A 17,702-nucleotide genomic window follows, 5' to 3' on the forward strand; every position below is an offset into this window, starting at 1 on the left:
ACCACCAGTCCCAGACGTGACGGTGGGTGAAGGGAGGGGCCGACTGCTGGAGGAGGGACCACAACGGCGTGCATCCCCTCACGTCATCACCTCGTATCACCACCCTCCTACACCCACCCTTGGCCACACCAGCGCCACATATTGATACCATGTTTATCGTTGATACTTAGAAGTACCGAAAAAATCTTATCAGATATTAAACTTCAAAACGATCAGACTTAGAAACCGGAAAAAAATTGAAGAACTAAGAAAATTTCAAGGAGTTTAGAAAGCGCTAGAGTGACTTTGGCCGTGTGAATGTCTGGTGGAGTATTCGGTAAGCGTGACGGGAGAGTGGGGCGGGTCGGGGTGGAGCAGGTGTGGGCGGAACACGAGGGCGGGGGCGGTGCGGGTGAGGCGAAGGGGTGGGTCGAGCAGCGTACTCCAGGGCGGCCGTCGGGGGCTCTCTCTCTTCGCACAGTTGAGTGGCAGCCGCTCGCTCGGCCAGTCGCGCGTTACGGTTGCTCTTGCAGCCCCACCAGACCGAGCCTGTCCGTGTCCCAGTGCCTCAGTGCTCGTTGGATAACTTGCTGGTAAGACCCGGTTGCTGGATAATCTCTCGTCAGTAGGAGGGAGGTAAAATAATCCATAAGAAGGGTTTGGTCGATGGATTTTCACAGGAAATTATTCTTACTTCCAGTGTGAAAATCCTATCAGACACAACTCTCTGAGGCTTTGATTATGTGAGATCTTAGTTTGTGTGTCAAAAGTAAGCAGGGAACGAGAGACCATCCGCCTCATGGGCACCACTTAGTTAACAGCCAGTAGCGAGGCAGTACCAAATGATCGTTAGCACAACACTCCAGTGATCTGGTTGACGCAACGCACGATCCTATGTATATAAGTCTAGTGACTGACCAGTGAGGAAAGTGACTCAGTGCATGTACGCCAAGTTCTCTTCGAAATATTCTGCCATCCATGAGGGACAGCCAAAATTGCAAGCACTGTTCCTTGTGCTGTGATTTGAGCAGTTCTTACTCCCCTCCAACACTCCAACCTTCACTCTAGTCTATGGAGGTGAATGTTGTATGTGAATCGTAGGACGATAATGCGTTTGTATCCCCCTGAGATGGTAAGTTCGTCGAATACACTAAGTTTTCGTGATTTCATCACACGTACCCGAGAGGTGAGCACAGTCGAATGTCTCGCAAATATGATGGATCTTAAAACCTTCATATCATGTGAAGTTATGCAAGGAATCCTTTGGACTTCCTGAAAAATGTTTGTTATTTAACGAGTCTACACCAATTTGATTTAACACGTGAGACTGTCAGGTGGAACTATAAAAGCAGCTAGTTTTTACTTCAAAACTTCTGCAAGTCTTCACTACGTACATATTGCCGACGTAGCTAAACACTGCATTCTAGTGCTAATTTATCGTCGCTTCATAAAGCTCATACAAGAAACGTTTCAGAATATAAGGATCCATCATTGATTCCTAGTGCCTTCGCCTTTCATTAATGGTCAATTAAGGTAAGAATGCTGAAGTACAAATACTAGGTACATTATAACGTCCTAAGAGAAACGTGATTGAAAACTTTTTCATATGACTTTAAACAGCACCAGACTATTCTCAAAGAAATCGGAAGTCACAATGATGCTCAAATTAGCAGTCATTTATGTATCTTTGTTCTGATAAGAAATATTCACTGCTCGAACCTAAATCCTTCCAATGCAAAAAAATTGTAGCTTGTTTGTAGTTCCGGAGAACCAACAACGTTTGCTTTTATGATGACATTACCAACAAAATACATTATTTGAAAATGTCTCTGAAGTTCAGAATCCTTAATCTGCCCAAGGATTGAAGTCATTACATCGCTGAAATACATATAAGCTTAAGAAAAAAACGAATGTGACAGAAGAAGCAACAGAATGCCAGCAGGGGTGACAAGCCGAGAAATGAGTGACGATTATTGATGTGAACTACTACATCCAGAGTGTGAAAAACTCTACGGGTATGGTTCCTCTTTTTCTAACAGATGCATTCGCACTCGTACACACCTAAAAAAAAAAATAGTTTACCTCATATAACAGCATGACAATTGATGATCATCTCATTTCAAACTCAATTTGATCTTTAAATGGACTACAAAGTTGCATAAGTCTGGATAAAGAGTAAGAGCAATAAGGAATCCATAGGTTGGTACTATATCACCATTGTAATAACATCCTCATCACCAACACGGTGTGCTCTTATGATGACAGTGACAACACATACAATATCTAAGACGTATTCAAAGTTCAGAATCATGGGTTCTTTCTCTCTCACTTTTCACGTAACAGAAACAAAATTGGCCCCTGAGAGTCATCTGGCGACCAGAATACATTGCTTTTTGGAAACCTCTAATGTTTATAAGTACGTACTTTCCTTCTTCTTACAGTGCTGTTACTCACAACCTCGCCATGAAAGATGATCATCATTACGTTTTGATGGTTAGAAAATTATATGTATATCACTTCTTCATTTAGGTGGTAATGAGAATAAGCGAAACAAAGCATCCTCATTCTATACCCACAGCTACCGGTAGAGTTCCTGTAATCAGTAAATAATAGTACCCTCACGTGTAATGAGGCTATCAGCTGTCTGTTGGCTTCCTGCCTTTGGGCGAACAACAATCATCTGTGAAAATTCATAACAACATCCTATTAGAGGGGGTGACTGCCTCTCCCTTTAAATGTATTCATATAGGATGACTTTGAAATTGCCCAGCTCGATCCTGGAACACGCGCCCCCCCAGTCAGCTGGGTTCATGTCTCGCTACACATCTGTCGCACCAAAGGGTGAGAAGCTGCACCCCTCACTCTTTCCTCGCACCAGTTCTCCTCTTTAGATATATCAATTCTTTTTCTTTACTCCGATGATAATCGCTTGGTATTTTTCCGCACGATCACAACGTTCAGAATACTGTGTACATCCTCTCCATACATCCCAGGAGAACGACGAAACAACGTGGAACAGATAGAAAAAAAATGAGCATATCGGTGAGACACATAAATTTGGTAACCACAGGGTGGGGACAATACCACCTGCTCGCTTCAGTTACCCCGACGCCCACCCTGTCGCCCCGAGTCAAAGGGAAGCCACAGAGGAGAAGAGGCGGCGGCTCTCAACGGGGCTTTGACTCATCCTGATGGGATCATTTGAGCTATTCTTGCTATGATACCTACTACTTAAGCGCGGGTTAGGAGGTCGGGTGAACATCGATCAGTACTTGTCGGCTGGTTTTTCATTTGACACAGCTTGCAATTCCCCATTACTAATTTGAAACAGACTATAGAAAAGCTTACATATATATAGAACATACACTGAAGAGTACTGCTTTCACGAACGAGTGCACTTCGAATGAAATGGATTTTAGCCATCTCTAAGTTGACGAATCGAAAAACAGAAAAATACTTTACTCTTTTTACCTACCAGTGGATGAGTTGGCATTACACATACTGACAACTGGACGCTACAAAGCACCAAGTGAAAATAATCATTCAACATGACGTCATCACACTCTTTTCCTTATGTTTTTTTTTTTCTTTCTCTTTTCCACAAACACTTCCGCCACAACAGACATATGGGCATGCACTGTGAGGGCATTGTACGTTTATGTAAGAGTAAACGTACCATTCAGTGTCATATTACCTAGGCTTAGGACAGGTTTTCTGATATTGTTTAGTTACTCGAATATCATTTACCTAAAGCTTAGAGACGTGAATCATCTTATTTGCTGGTACGTCCAAGTCCAGCTTCTTATCATCCCTATATCAAATATATCATAGATGATACAAAGGGTAAAACTTCTTAACATATCTCGCTACAGGCGAAGATTTACATACATAATGTATACAAGGAGAGCAAGAGTGTGATGATTTCGAAGAGAAATGAATTCAAAGTCAAATGAGCGAAGGGATTTACAGTGTCACTGGATTAAAAGACAGATGACCCCAAAAATCTAAGATGAAGCAAAGCAATGAGGAATCAGATAAGACTACGTAAACAGACTCACATGAATGTATTCAAAAGTGAACTCGAACCTGAATATAGGCTTGACAGACGAATGAACGAAGTAGAGGCTGGTAGGAGGAGGGTGTGAAAAGTGTGTAGAGACTACGAGGACACTGGGAGGGATCACTAGATCCTAGAAATCACTGATATGTCAATGATAAGCTAAGTCCAAGTGACTGTAAAAGGTTTAACTGCGATACTGTTGACTTCAGTTAAAAGAACGATGTGTCATTACGTTGGTTTCTGTTAAGTACACTAGCTAGTTTGAGTAGATCTATCTGAAGGAAATAAAACAATACAACGTTCTTTTCTATGTGACAAACAGTTATCTATACTAGATCTGTTCCGTGCCAGCGAGGAAGAAACACAAAATTCAGTGCCTAGCAAGATTGTGACCTGCAGTGCTGGGAGTCCGGAGCCGTTAACTGAACTGTAACAACCTTCAGCTCGTCGTTAATATACTGTCGTCTCAAGGACTCAAATGCTGCACAGGGTGTCCATGAATTGTCTTAAAGATATTACGAATTATCATGAACTTGCGAACGTAACTGATGTGTGCCCTGGACATCTGCTCGAACCTGCTCATCCAAAGTCGACCAAAGAATACAAATCTATTTATTACTAATTTTTTGATGTTGAAAAGCAATGTGTAGATATGGAATTAGATTTTGGTTACATTACTCCACTTTTTCATTATTCCTGAAAAAGAAAATTGCTTCAGTATTCGAGAAATGTGTCTGGTCATAGTCGGCAATACCTTAGAAATACCTAAAAGAATACGCACTTTAATTTCGTTCATGCTCAAATTAAGTTATAGCTCAAGTCAAGGATATATGCGTGTGTGTGTGTGTGTGAGTGATGTTGGGAGACTTTAAGTACCTGCTCCATCTCTCATTAGATTAGGAATGAAGTAATGATGATAGATAAGTAGATAGACAGAAATATTAGATATCAACAAAGGTACCTAGAGTAGTTCTTGATAAATCAAAACGTCTCTCATGTCATGGTCAGCATCCCTGGCACAAAGTCATGATCAGTACAGCAGAACAATAACAACAAGCGGCGAGGTGGATTTGGAGCCGCTGGCGGAAGCTCAGAAGTGGTAATTACCGTTTCTGCTGCTGCTGGTCCAGTTCCACAGGAAGTTTTGTCAACCCAAGCCCCGAGTTGTCCTTGAAAGTTCTATCTGTCCCCCTCCTCTCCTAGTAATGCCTCTATCTACTAGCCCCATCTGTTCTAGCAATGCCTCTCTCTATTAGACCCCTCCTGTTCTTGTGATGCCTCTCTCTACCAGCCCCCTCCTGTTCTAGTAATGCCTCTCTGTACTAGACCCCTCCTGTTCCTGTAATGCCTCTCTCTACCAGTCCCCTCCTGTTCTAGTAATGCCTCTCTCTACTAGACCCCTCCTGTTCTTGTAATGCCTCTCTCTACCAGCCCCCTCTTGTTCTAGTAATGCCTCTCTCTACTAGACCCCTCCTGTTCTTGTAATGCCTCTCTGTACTAGCCCTTCCTCTCCTAGTAATGTCTCTCTCTACTACCCCTAGCTGTCTTAATATACAAAATCTTCTCCAGCCGTTTTTCGTCCATGCAAGTTCTATTTTCCGTTAGCCTTTCCGAACGAGTTCTGTTTCCGTCACTTATGTCACAGCCTGCCTTCTTGCAATATCATACTCCGTACAATCAGTTTCTTTGACCTAAGGTTTGTTCGCAAGTTCAGTTACCTCAGACCAGTCCCAACCAGTTGGGTTCTCTGCTGTCCTTTGTGTCCAAGCTAGTCCGATCTTGCCCAGTTTTGTTCTCTCTAACCTAGTTCTTTCCTCTCACTCTGAGTCCAGTCCTCCTGAATCTATTTTATGTGAATTCTGCCTTTTCCGATCCCACTCCACAAAGTTCTATATAAGTTCTGTATAAGGAAATCACCCTTCCCTGTTCTGTCTCTGCCTGTCTTGCTCTGTCTTGACTTAACTCATTAAAAACTGTTTTTCCAAATTCCACATCATGTGTCAGGAAGTCCTATCCCTCCAAGCACTGTCTTTCCCTGGCAAGTTTCGCCATCCCCAGCACAGTTTTGTATTCCTGATCCCTGCAAGCTTTTCGTCTAATGTCATTTTGTACCAGAACTCCCCCATGACATCCCTGTTCGATCACAGCTGTATCATCATCCCAACCCTCCCTTCGCTGCACCTAAGCGTTAGGCACACTCGTCACCTCCAAACTCCGCTATTCCGGTCACATCCAACCTTAAGCTTTACAAACCAACCGCCTTAAGCAAACCCATCTGGTCGCTTAAACACCCAGTAAATTCTCCATCAACTCCTGAGATCCTTATTAAGTCTCCTAAACCGCCCTGGTATCCTATACAGCCATACGCTACCACTACACCATACTGACCCATCTTCCCTACACATTATCCGCCAGCTCCCATTTAACAGCCTGCAAATCATAAACACCCTCTCTAACTCCTCCGCTCACTTCCAATTACTCCTTCTCCATTCTCATCCCTCTGCCTGAAACTGGACTATAATACACGTCCTCCCGACCATATCATCCTCCGATTCTCAATTTTGTTCTGGCTTCGTTTCGAACGCGATTATCTCGCTCTACCTCTAAACCAAACATACAACTCTGGTAAGAAGATTGTGATGTCCTAATCGCGGTCGCCCCGCTCACCTCTTCTCTATTCGTCACCAGCTCCGGCAGGAAATAAGTGACTGTTCCCTCTCCGATAATCACCATAAAAGTCCCTGTTCCCTCCCTCTCCGTCCCCCATCCACTATACCTTCATCCTAACCTCACGAGACCTGGCCCCATCATGAGCCACCCCAAGCCCCCATCCATCACCCTGAGAGGAAGGGTGGGGTAGCCCCTCAAAGTGAACACCAGTCTGGTGGTGGTGTGTGACGCACTACAAGTGTGGTAACTAGATCCTCCTCTCCCATGACTTCTGCAGGGGGTACGTGGTTGATCATGGGACTTGTTTCGCCCCTTTTTTTTTTTCGTACAGTTGATATGTTCTTCCTCGTCACAGCTGAGCCGTGCGTTACATGTACGATCCACTCTTTCACTATGTATTGCTGACTGGAAATTGATGGTATATCACGGTGCTGTGCTTGTGTTTCCCGCGCGTATGTTGATGATGATAAGTGTATGTTGAGTAGCAGCTGTTGCCATATTTACCTTACCTTCTATCAAAAGGAATCTTTAACGAAAACGAATGTGATGACATGTGGAAGGTTAATAAGGTGTCTCTGAACAGCTGAGTGCATCATTATGCAAAATGATGGCCTCTATACAAGCATATATATATATATATATATATATATATATATATATATATATATATATATATATATATATGTGTGTGTGTGTGTGTGTGTGTGTGTGTGTGTGTGTGTGTGTGTGTGTGTGTGTGTGTGTGTAAGAAGATAAAAGTTAGTTGAAGGCAGCATGATTAATGTCGGCATCTATCGCTCAGAAGGTAATGCTGAACTACTATCAGGTCAGGACCTGCCTTACCCCAGACATCATGCATACATTCTCTGTGGAATTCCTCGATATCTCTCCCTCCCTCGGATGGTAAACACACTGTAAAACAACCAGAAGCGAAAAAAAAAAAAATCTTGTACGTGTAGTTACGAGAGATGATGAATACCAGCACATATCTCATCCCCTTACCTTCTTCATAAATACGTAAACGTAGCTATGTACACACACACACACACACACACACACACACACACACACACACACACACACACACACACTCACGAGTTATTACCAGATAATTATCCCGGTAACTGTCTGTACCCTGCCCCCCCCCCCCTCCTCCCATGGTCACTAGCGCTAGACTCGTTAATAACTTATAATTACCCACAGGAAGGACGCCAAAGGGTTAATCTACAGTGGAAGTACAACCAGTCAAAGGGAGCCGCCACCACCCACGCGCGCCCCTGTGGGCGAGAGGTTGGGGATGGAAGCCCTAGTGAGAGAGAGCCGTGTGGTAGGGGCATGATGAGGGAGAACATAGTGTGGCCGGGGGATGTGCAGGAAGGGCTATTGAGGGCAGGGAGGAAGGGATAAGGCCTGACATGTTACCTGGCCTAACTTTACTGGCTTTACAATGATATGCGACAGATATCCAAAGTGTTCGTGTGTAGCGTCATTGCTCGGAAAATTCCAGAGGGGTGGATGGGGATGTCAAAAGAACAGATATATCTAAAAGATGAGAAGTTGTGACTATATTCCTCTCCACCAATTTCACCGACTTCATATACAGTTAAGCGACGCAACCCGTCGCCTGCGTATTGTTAGTTTTATGAGGAAAAAACGATGGGGAAAAAGTCCTCTCGCTAGCACTTCGAAAGTGTTGAGTCCTGTCATTGGTAGCACCGTCATTGACAACAGCATTACGTTTTACCTCCCCTCTGCCCAAAGCGTTACCAACGCCATCTGACGCACACTACCTACAGGTTTGATAAGGTTTTTGTATACAACACAATTTAAAAAGAAAAAAAATATATTCTTTTGTAATGACCACTTCGTGAGCTAGGATTATGATGAGTACCTCGTAAATCACAGCTGAGCCGCAGACTAACATCATGTTCCTCTCCTTCTTGTAATGCCGACAAAATCTAGAGTAAATTAAGCAGTCATAGCTTTTCTTTAGTTTATATTCTAATGATGTGATTATTACACGAAAGTGCACTTGGGAACTTATCAGCTTTCATTATCCCCGTGGACTCATAGGAATACGTAAATATATATATATATATATATATATATATATATATATATATATATATATATATATATATATATATATATAGATAGATAGATAGATAGATAGATAGATATGTGTGTGTGTGTGTGTGTGTGTGTGTGTGTGTGTGTGTGTTTATATATACATACATTCACTTATTTGCCAGTTCCATTACAGATATGATAACGAACGGGAGAGGATTATGAAACACACACATTTAAGGTTTCACTTTTAGAATGGACCCAACCAATGGCACTAGAAAAGTATTATGATGCACTGGAATCTGAAAGTTGACTATGTAGCACTCCATTTAAATAAACAAAGGAAAAATAAACTTGATAACCAACACACTTCTCCATTAGCACTCCCGAGCATCAAAGCATAATACTCTTCTGAGACCCAGCCTACCTACGCTAGCCAGGCTGTGGCGACCACATGCGTTCACGAGACCACATGGGCATTCCGGAGCAAAGATGACGTCGACGATTAGAAACTCAGTCACTTGACTACATTCAGTGGGTGTCTCGGGGCCTTGGCCAACCAGGAGGATGTTTGTGACGTTGCTCCACCGGTTAATTTACTGGCTCTTGTCTGTCTTCTCTCTCGGACATGAATATTTTCAAAATCACATTTACACGGTGACATTTAGTTGATCATTGCAGAGGAGAACGACTGGTAGGAGTGAATAGTTTCATCTTGCCTGATTGGCCTTGGTGAATTGTATCAACGAGATATACCGTTCGTACAAGGAAAACTGGTTGCTCGTAACGAGACTAATTCATTTATCATAAAAACTGGTCACCATCTCGAGAGGGTATCCAGTTTTGTCGATCGATACGGGAAGAATGAAAGAAAGAACGAAGAGTACAATTGAGACTAGATAAATGAGAAACACAAGGGCATTGGGGAAACCCAGTTTGAGGAATGACGATTAATATGTCAGTTGGTGAACTTGACAGTTCCGAACATCACCCTGCTATTCAGAACTTGTGCGAAGCCAATGGGAGGAGCTGATAATGACGTCGCTACTCCTGCTTGTGGCCAACTTAAACCCAAGCTCACGACAGGTGTTTAGAAGAGACAGATGGTGAACCAGGACTTGGGTTCTGGTGAAATTATTGCCCCTAAGATCGAGTCTTCCCTGCTCAGTCATACTATACGTGTTGTCCTAAGGCTAATGGTAACCCAGCGTGGTGGCCCAAGATGGTGACATAAGATGACCAAGGATCGGGTAATGATAGTGTCGCTCGATTCACTCAGATCCAGCTACGCGATGGTTGATCTGTTGTGTGTTACTATGGTCATCACTGTTGCAGCTTTTAGCGACGCAAATCCAGCCACACGACTAATGTAGACCTGACGTTAATTTTGATACGGTAACGTCGCTTCTATTCCAGCCGTGTCGTAGTATGGATGGCCAGAGATTGGAGCATTGATGTCACTCGTACTCCACCAAAGATTACCATCATATGGGTGGCTTTGGGTAGCTAGAGGCCACATGCATATGAATATTTCATATTTGCATGCATACATACATACATACATACATATCTACATTCAAATATACACATACACACACATTTACGTGTTCATTCGTTTCAGAATGGAAGTTGCATCCTGAGAATGATGGGTCTTGCAATAATATGTTTCTGTGTTTGTAATGATGGAGATGAGAGCTTTCCACAACCCATACGAGACAGGGTAATTCATATTTTCTTGAGGAGCGTAGATTCAGGTGTGTGCATGTTTGGTGGAGTGGAGTTTAAAATTAGGTTGGAGGGGGCAGTTGCTCAGTGCATGTAGAATCATTACGATGTGCTTATCTTTTATCATTTTCGTTTTTTAGGGGCAGGGGAAATTGGTAAGTACAGGCTGTTGAAATGTGGAGCAGGATTGAGCTTTTTATTTCTATGTGGGGTTTGATAGTAGATAATGGAATGCCAAGAATTGCTTGAGGTACACTGAAGTGAGATTGTTCTGGTAATATTTTTGCTTCTTGTACAGTTGTTGGGTGTTTGTGGCTGAACATCCACACTCTTGCATCCCTTTGCATTCAAGCTCTATGACGCATCCATACAAAACTGTCTGTACTTCTATGCCTTCTAACATACCCATATTAACCTCTTCATCTCTGTAGCATACGTCACTCTCCTTGGAGACTAACTCAAACCATTCTGCCTTACTCCTCATCTGCACCCCAGTGCATCACTATTATTTACAGTGACTCGACGTTCTGTTTTATACGCACTTTCTCGAACTCTGTCACCAGCAGCTGTAGCTACCGTGGTGTCTACCACTAAAACCATGTCGTTCATAAACAGTTGCTGATGTGTAACCCTCTACTCCCTTAACTTTCAGAATACTGCAAACTGGTCCATCTCTCGTAAACCATTATGTCAATTTTCCTCAAAACCTCACTGTTAAACAGATTAAACAACCATGTCGGCATCAAACTTCCTTAATGCAGACTTACCTGGTCCGGAAATCACCCATCATCCTCTCTCCCTACACGGAGACACACCTTAGTTTCCTTATATAACCATTTCACAATATCAAGTACCCCTCCATTTACCACATTTGTCCGCGCCAGCTTTAATGAAGCCTCTCTGCCAATTCTATCACACATTTCCACAGGTTTATAATGCCATATGCATGTCTTTCTCCAAGGATCTCTCACACGTATTCTTACGAGCAAACACTTGATCCAAATACAAACTTCCTCTCCTAAAACTACATTGAGCCTCCCAAATCAGTTGCTCTGTGAATGACACAACTCTGTCAGACACTTCACTCCCCCAGACCTTACCAGGCATACTCAGCAGGTGTACCTTTTATGATTCAAACACTGATCTATGTTCCCCTTGTCTCTATACAGGGACATGATACATGCACTGCACCAGTCCTCATGCACCTTAGCTTAGGCCACTTATATGTTGAACAGCTTGTCTAACCCACCAAAGCCATCAGTTCCAGACTTGAGACACTCACCTGCGACTGTAAACATGTGTTTATGTATATATATATATATATATATATATATATATATATATATATATATATATATATATATATATATATGTGTGTGTGTGTGTGTGTGTGTGTGTGTGTGTGTGTGTGTGTGTGTGTGTATGTGTGTGTGTGTTTATGTTTTACCAAACTCTGCCTGCCTGAGGTTACACCACGAGTGTAAAGTCACCTTTAGCGAAGCATTACAGTCCCGTCAAAGATCTTATCACCTCAAAGGAGTCCATTCTGTCCCTGTTACTAAATATAGCGAGGCCTTGAGGCTGCAGGGGCAAAAAGCGAGCAGAATCAGTCTTCGAACATGTTTTCTCGGCTTGTGTCCGAGTGTGCAATAAATTCGAACGGTTATATGTTTACAACAGAGAAACTTGGGCGACCTAATATGAACGCCGCGCGGTTACATAGGGAGTGTGATCGCTTATCTGATCATTTTCACTCGCTAGATGGCCAGGATTGGAGTGCACAGCATCTGGTCTCACCTCTCCGAACTCAAAATAGAAAATATCTATTGGACATAATCTTAGAGACACATTCGAGCATCGCTCACCTCAGCTTTTTATACTGCGTTTTAGAAATAAACTACAACACTTATATGAACATTGTAATAACGACAACCTTGTTATTCTATGATTATTAGATAATGATATACACAATCCTTATAATGATTAGAAATGGATTTGAAAATCATCTAGATGGTATGTCCCAGGTGTGTGTTGTGATCATCTCACCAGAAATGTGTATATTGTCGCCGTACAAGACCATGTGATCATCAAAATGACCTTCGTGTCGAATGATGTCCCGACATTGTGCTTCATGAAGGCACGAATGGACATACTCCTTCGTATGTACCTAATCCTCTTAGGCTACGGAAGTCATTCACTGATGAACGTAATTCTAAAAAAGCGTACGAATATGTTTCTCGTGCTGAATGGCACACAATGGCCAGTTGTGTATCATTTGCGATGGAGATGCTAATGAAGTTGTCTCTTTCAAATGTTAAATCAGATCCACTCTGTCGATAAGGATTCCGCCTATGGGACGAAGAAACGAGATTCATGGACTATATCATTAAGGGGGGTGCTCACCAAGGCGACGTAGCTGTTGTTTCTGATCGGCTGGATGAATAATGATGAGTTCAAGCTCAGATCATGCTTAGTAAGCTCTTAAAACCCCGAGTGACATCCCTTGACCGGTCTCAACACGAAGCATTTCTCTTATTGACCTCAGCGGAACACTTTCTATTGACCATTTAAGTGATTACACCGAACGGCTACGTCCAGTGAAGTGAATATTTTCATAAGACTTAAGAAGTAAGTCTCTGATGATCGTTATTTAGCCTGTCCTTAGCTTACCTATTTTGTTTTTGAAGTAGTGATCAGTCTCTCGCCATAGAACTTTTGTAAATTGCCTAAGTGTTGCTGAGAGTATTTTCCAGTTTTCAGTATCGTCTGTTAGGTCCTGCGTGCACTGTGAATGGGGCAGGAAATGCACGTAGCTGACGGTTCAGACAAGCATGCACGATGCCCTCACAATCATTTACATAAATTTACATTTAACTATGTACAGATTGACTAGCGCAAATTTTTCAGATACTCACCTTACCAAATGTTGCGTTTATGGAATATTTAATGCATCATGTTTCTATGATTAAAGCAAAATGATTTAAAGAAAAATCTAGCTATGTATATAATGCTTTACAATGATTTGAAATGATAATATTGCAAGATCAAGAGACAGATATGGAAGTGCATTCAAATAGCAACGTTAGCTATATAACAAACATTAGAAACTCAGTAAGATGCAAAGGTACGAAACAACAAGGAAATGTAGGTTACCATAATGGAGATACTGATGCTGTGTGTAACAGATAAATCATTGTGTACATTCCACGTGAAAACATTAACAACATTAGGTGCTCTACATTAAGGCACGAATATTTATTAAAGTTTCAATAAATTCTACAAAACAGTGGCTTTGTGAAGCCATTCGTGCCTTAGCATATCTATTTATATTAATAATCAAACACGAAACTGTAATAAGCGCGTTCATATCAAGGATCAATAATTCCAAACAGAAGTCCACGTTTCTCTAAGCCAGTTCCTCCTCTCCCTCTTCCGTCATGCTGCATGGAGCTCTATATGTATATATATATTTTCCCTCGGTATATGATACCGGCTGTCTCACCAAACACACCTTTTTATAACCTGCTGGTGCAAAGGCATCGAAGGTTAGAGTTAATGGCACTCGAGTTTTATCACATTCCCGTCTGCCATTACTGTTAATTAGGCAGCGGTGATCAGAGTTGAGGCCGGGTCACCCAGCACACTGGGCGTGGGCGCTGCGGGGGATACATGACAAGTCCAGGTGCGGCTTTCATGACCTACCTATTCATCCAACGCCGCGCAGGTTATCACAGAAAACGGGTTGGACATAGAAAACGAGAAGTGGGAGAACGAAGGGTATGCCGTTGTCTTTTTGAGATCATGTTTCCTAACTCTATTTATGGCGTGAGGGAGAATGGTTTAACAACGTCAGAATCAACTAATGGACGTACAGTTGAAGAACGACTGTGTATCGACAGAGGCGTTGCTGTTCATCTCTTATTTATTGATTCCGGTTTTGCAGTTGTTGGTTTTATTACAATTAATCTTAGGTGCTCGTTCTAAAAAGTTTTTTCTTCCATTTATCATCTACAGATGATTAGATTTTGAGTTAGAGAATATATCCAGACTGAAGTATAAGTACATGATACCAAGCATACGAATTTCAGATAACTTTGCAAATCGTATGACTTGAATATTGATTTGTATCACTCCTGTTATTACTCTGATAGACTGAACAAACATAGTATCGGGACTCTTCAGTTACTCTATCATGGATATTTTGGTTATGGACTATATTCAAGCTCGTCCAATTAACTCTGACGTTACATTTGGATCTTATGGTAAACGCCTCATTCACTACCAGGCTGCCTACCGTCTAACGCCTCCTCTTTCCTATATTTATTCTAAGGAGGATTGAGAAACATTCTCTCTCTCTCTCAGTCTGCACATAGTACGAATCTATCTTCCTACAGGTGCAGCTCTTTGATACACCCCACTTTAATGTTTCACACTTAGAGATTGTTGCTAAGCACCACTCTAATGTTTTCTCACTTAAGAGGCAGTGACGAAGCGTCACTCTAATGTTTTCTCACATAAGAGGCAGTGACGAATCGTCACTCTAATGTTTTCTCACATAAGAGGCAGTGACGAAGCGTCACTCTAATGTTTTCTCACATAAGAGGCAGTGACGAAACGTCACTCTAATGTTTACTCACATAAGAGGCAGTGGCGAAGCACCACACTAATGTTTTATCACTCAAGAGGCAGTGACGAAGCGTCACTCTAATGTTTTCTCACATAAGAGGCAGTGGCGAAGCACCACACTAATGTTTTATCACTTAAGAGGCAGTGACGAAGCGTCACTCTAATGTTTTCTCACATAAGAGGCAGTGGCGAAGCACCACTCTAATGTTTTATCACTTAAGAGGCAGTGACGAATCGTCACTCTAATGTTTTCTCACATAAGAGGCAGTGGCGAAGCACCACACTAATGTTTTATCACTTAAGAGTGAGTGGCCACGCACCCCTCTAAAGCCTCACGGCGCACTTATTATCCATTCCTTTTAACGCCTCTTTCCTTTGGTCTATCTTTTACTTAAAACCCTTCTCTCGGACATGACATTTGCCTATAAGTTTTGCAGCATTCATTCTTAATCCCCACATATGCAGTACCTCTCTACAGTCGCAATCGCCTCCCAAGTCTACAAAGCATCTCAAGAATCCCACAGATAAATCATGTGTGTTTTTCGCCGCTGATGATGATGATTCAGAACGACGACAGTGTAATGTTTGCAGAGACGTTCATGCAAAACCTGGGCAGAAGGTTCCTCCGTCCCGGAACGCTGCGATCGTGGGGGTCTTAAAGATGGGTATGTTTACTCCCTCATGCCATTGCCTCCCACACTCCTATCTCTTCGATGAATATTCGATCATTCATAAACACAGGAGGGTAGTTCAATTTAGAAACCACCAGTTGTGGTACATGAGAGTTATCCTTTTGTGGTATTCACCTCCAGGAACATGAACAATTCTCACTGCCATCCCATCGATCCGGGTAGCCAGCTAGATTAATGGCTTTCCGTGAACCCAGTGATTGTTGTTAAGGACTGAGGTTAAAGGCTAGTTAAGGAAACGTGGTGGGGCTCCAGAGCATCCGGGACAAGAGTCACGAATAACACTCCTTAAGAACCCTCCCTCCTCAAACACTGATCCGCCTTTGAAGCGCTTCACAGTAGTTTAAAGCGGCTAATTTCTCTCACGTCCAGTTTCCACAATAAGTCTTCCTCTTCGGGTATTATAGGCAGAGAAGAACGGGTTCCTCGAGGACCAGGATAGAATAAGTTTCACATTATGTGACTCGTGAGAAAACTGTTAGAATCCTACCAGAGTTTTATTTTTTGTTACGTGGACACTTTCCTTCATCCTTCCTTCCCATCACTTTCTTTGATGAAATTTCTCCTCTCTCTCTCTCTCTCTCTCTCTCTCTCTCTCTCTCTCTCTCTCTCTCTCTCTCTCACACACACACACACACATGCAAACACACGCGCGCGCGCGCCCGCTCTTTACTTTGTTAGCGTTTTCTACTCTTTTAAGGGGACTGCATTGTTTAAGGAGTGTTAAGGTCAAACCACTCGCTTGGACCTTGGGTCTGTGTGGTCTATGCATCTATTTCTGTAACTCTCTCTCTCTCTCTCTCTCTCTCTCTCTCTCTCTCTCTCTCTCTCTCTCTCTCTCTCTCTCTCTCTCATTCCCTTATTTGAGTATCGTTCACACAATGCACACAAATGTCGATGTACTTAATGCTATCATACGTAGGTCTGGAGGCGAAGTCTCTTTGTTTGGAGTTCAGTCTACGAATGGAGGCTGTACTTATCATAGCTAGAACTTATGAACTTCAGACTTGTATGTAATGTATGACAGAAAAAATGACGGACCATGTAGATGGTGAGGTAATCATGAAGACACATAACAATGTGTATTGCTTTTCATTACATTCACTGATATCGGTGTTGTGACATGTCTGCAGTAGTAGGCGATGAGTGGACATATGAAGTGGAAGGCGCCACTGTTAACAAATGTGGTTTGGTTATTGTTTAAAGTGGAGGTTAATCATTTTGGTAGAATTCATCCAAGTTTGCATATTACCTTAGATATAAAGCAGTGTGAGTGGTCCTGTTTCCATCTTCATTCATTCTTTATGGAAAGTTAACATTTAAGGAAATAGAATTTCTTCTCTAAGGAAAGCTTGACCAGTTTGTTTTGAGATGTCCTGAGTGCTTTGGTTATTTTACTAAATGTAATGTTCACACAGTAAGGTAATTTGTAGCAAGGAATTACATGGGTGTTAGCATTCAAAGCAATTTGAACTTATGAGAAAGGAAACCCCACACGCCCTGATTCGGCGACCACAAAAATGGCTATTTGTGAATCCTTACAAACATTTAAGGACACTGGAATGAAAAAAATCTAAATATTATCTTTAAATTCAATTTCTAAGTAACGAATGAAAGGAAGATGAGGAAACGGTACAATAAAAGAGGAGAAACACAAAGTGAAAATTTTCAAAAACTTGTTGTATATATTCGTGAAAACAATCATCCAAATTGAATAAACAGAACAATTATATAAAACATGCAAGGATTCGAAGAAATATCAAGTTAGACAATATAAAAACAAAACTCATGAAACCGGGCATACGCTATGTCGTGAAGGTAAATCTGTTTATCCTCGTTACTTGTTAGGTAAATGCAAAAACAAACGTGAGATCAATGTGTGTTTA

The 17,702-nt window shown here is 42.1% G+C and overlaps 1 protein-coding gene across 5 annotated transcripts in view; it reads left to right on the top strand.

The window, feature by feature from the left end:
* The first annotated feature begins 436 nt into the window (after window positions 1-436).
* The window catches only part of LOC139755020 (paired box protein Pax-2-B-like), a 146,759-nt gene continuing 129,493 nt past the window's right edge, over window positions 437-17,702 (top strand). For all 5 annotated transcript variants that reach the window (XM_071672947.1, XM_071672949.1, XM_071672946.1 and 2 more), the window contains exon 1: window positions 437-572. The gene's annotated coding sequence lies outside the window, so the exon portion shown is untranslated. The remainder of the gene's footprint in view (window positions 573-17,702) is intronic.

This window comes from Panulirus ornatus, chromosome 18 (genome assembly GCF_036320965.1).
Source record: "Panulirus ornatus isolate Po-2019 chromosome 18, ASM3632096v1, whole genome shotgun sequence".
In the NCBI taxonomy this organism is placed as follows: Eukaryota; Metazoa; Arthropoda; class Malacostraca; order Decapoda; family Palinuridae; genus Panulirus; species Panulirus ornatus.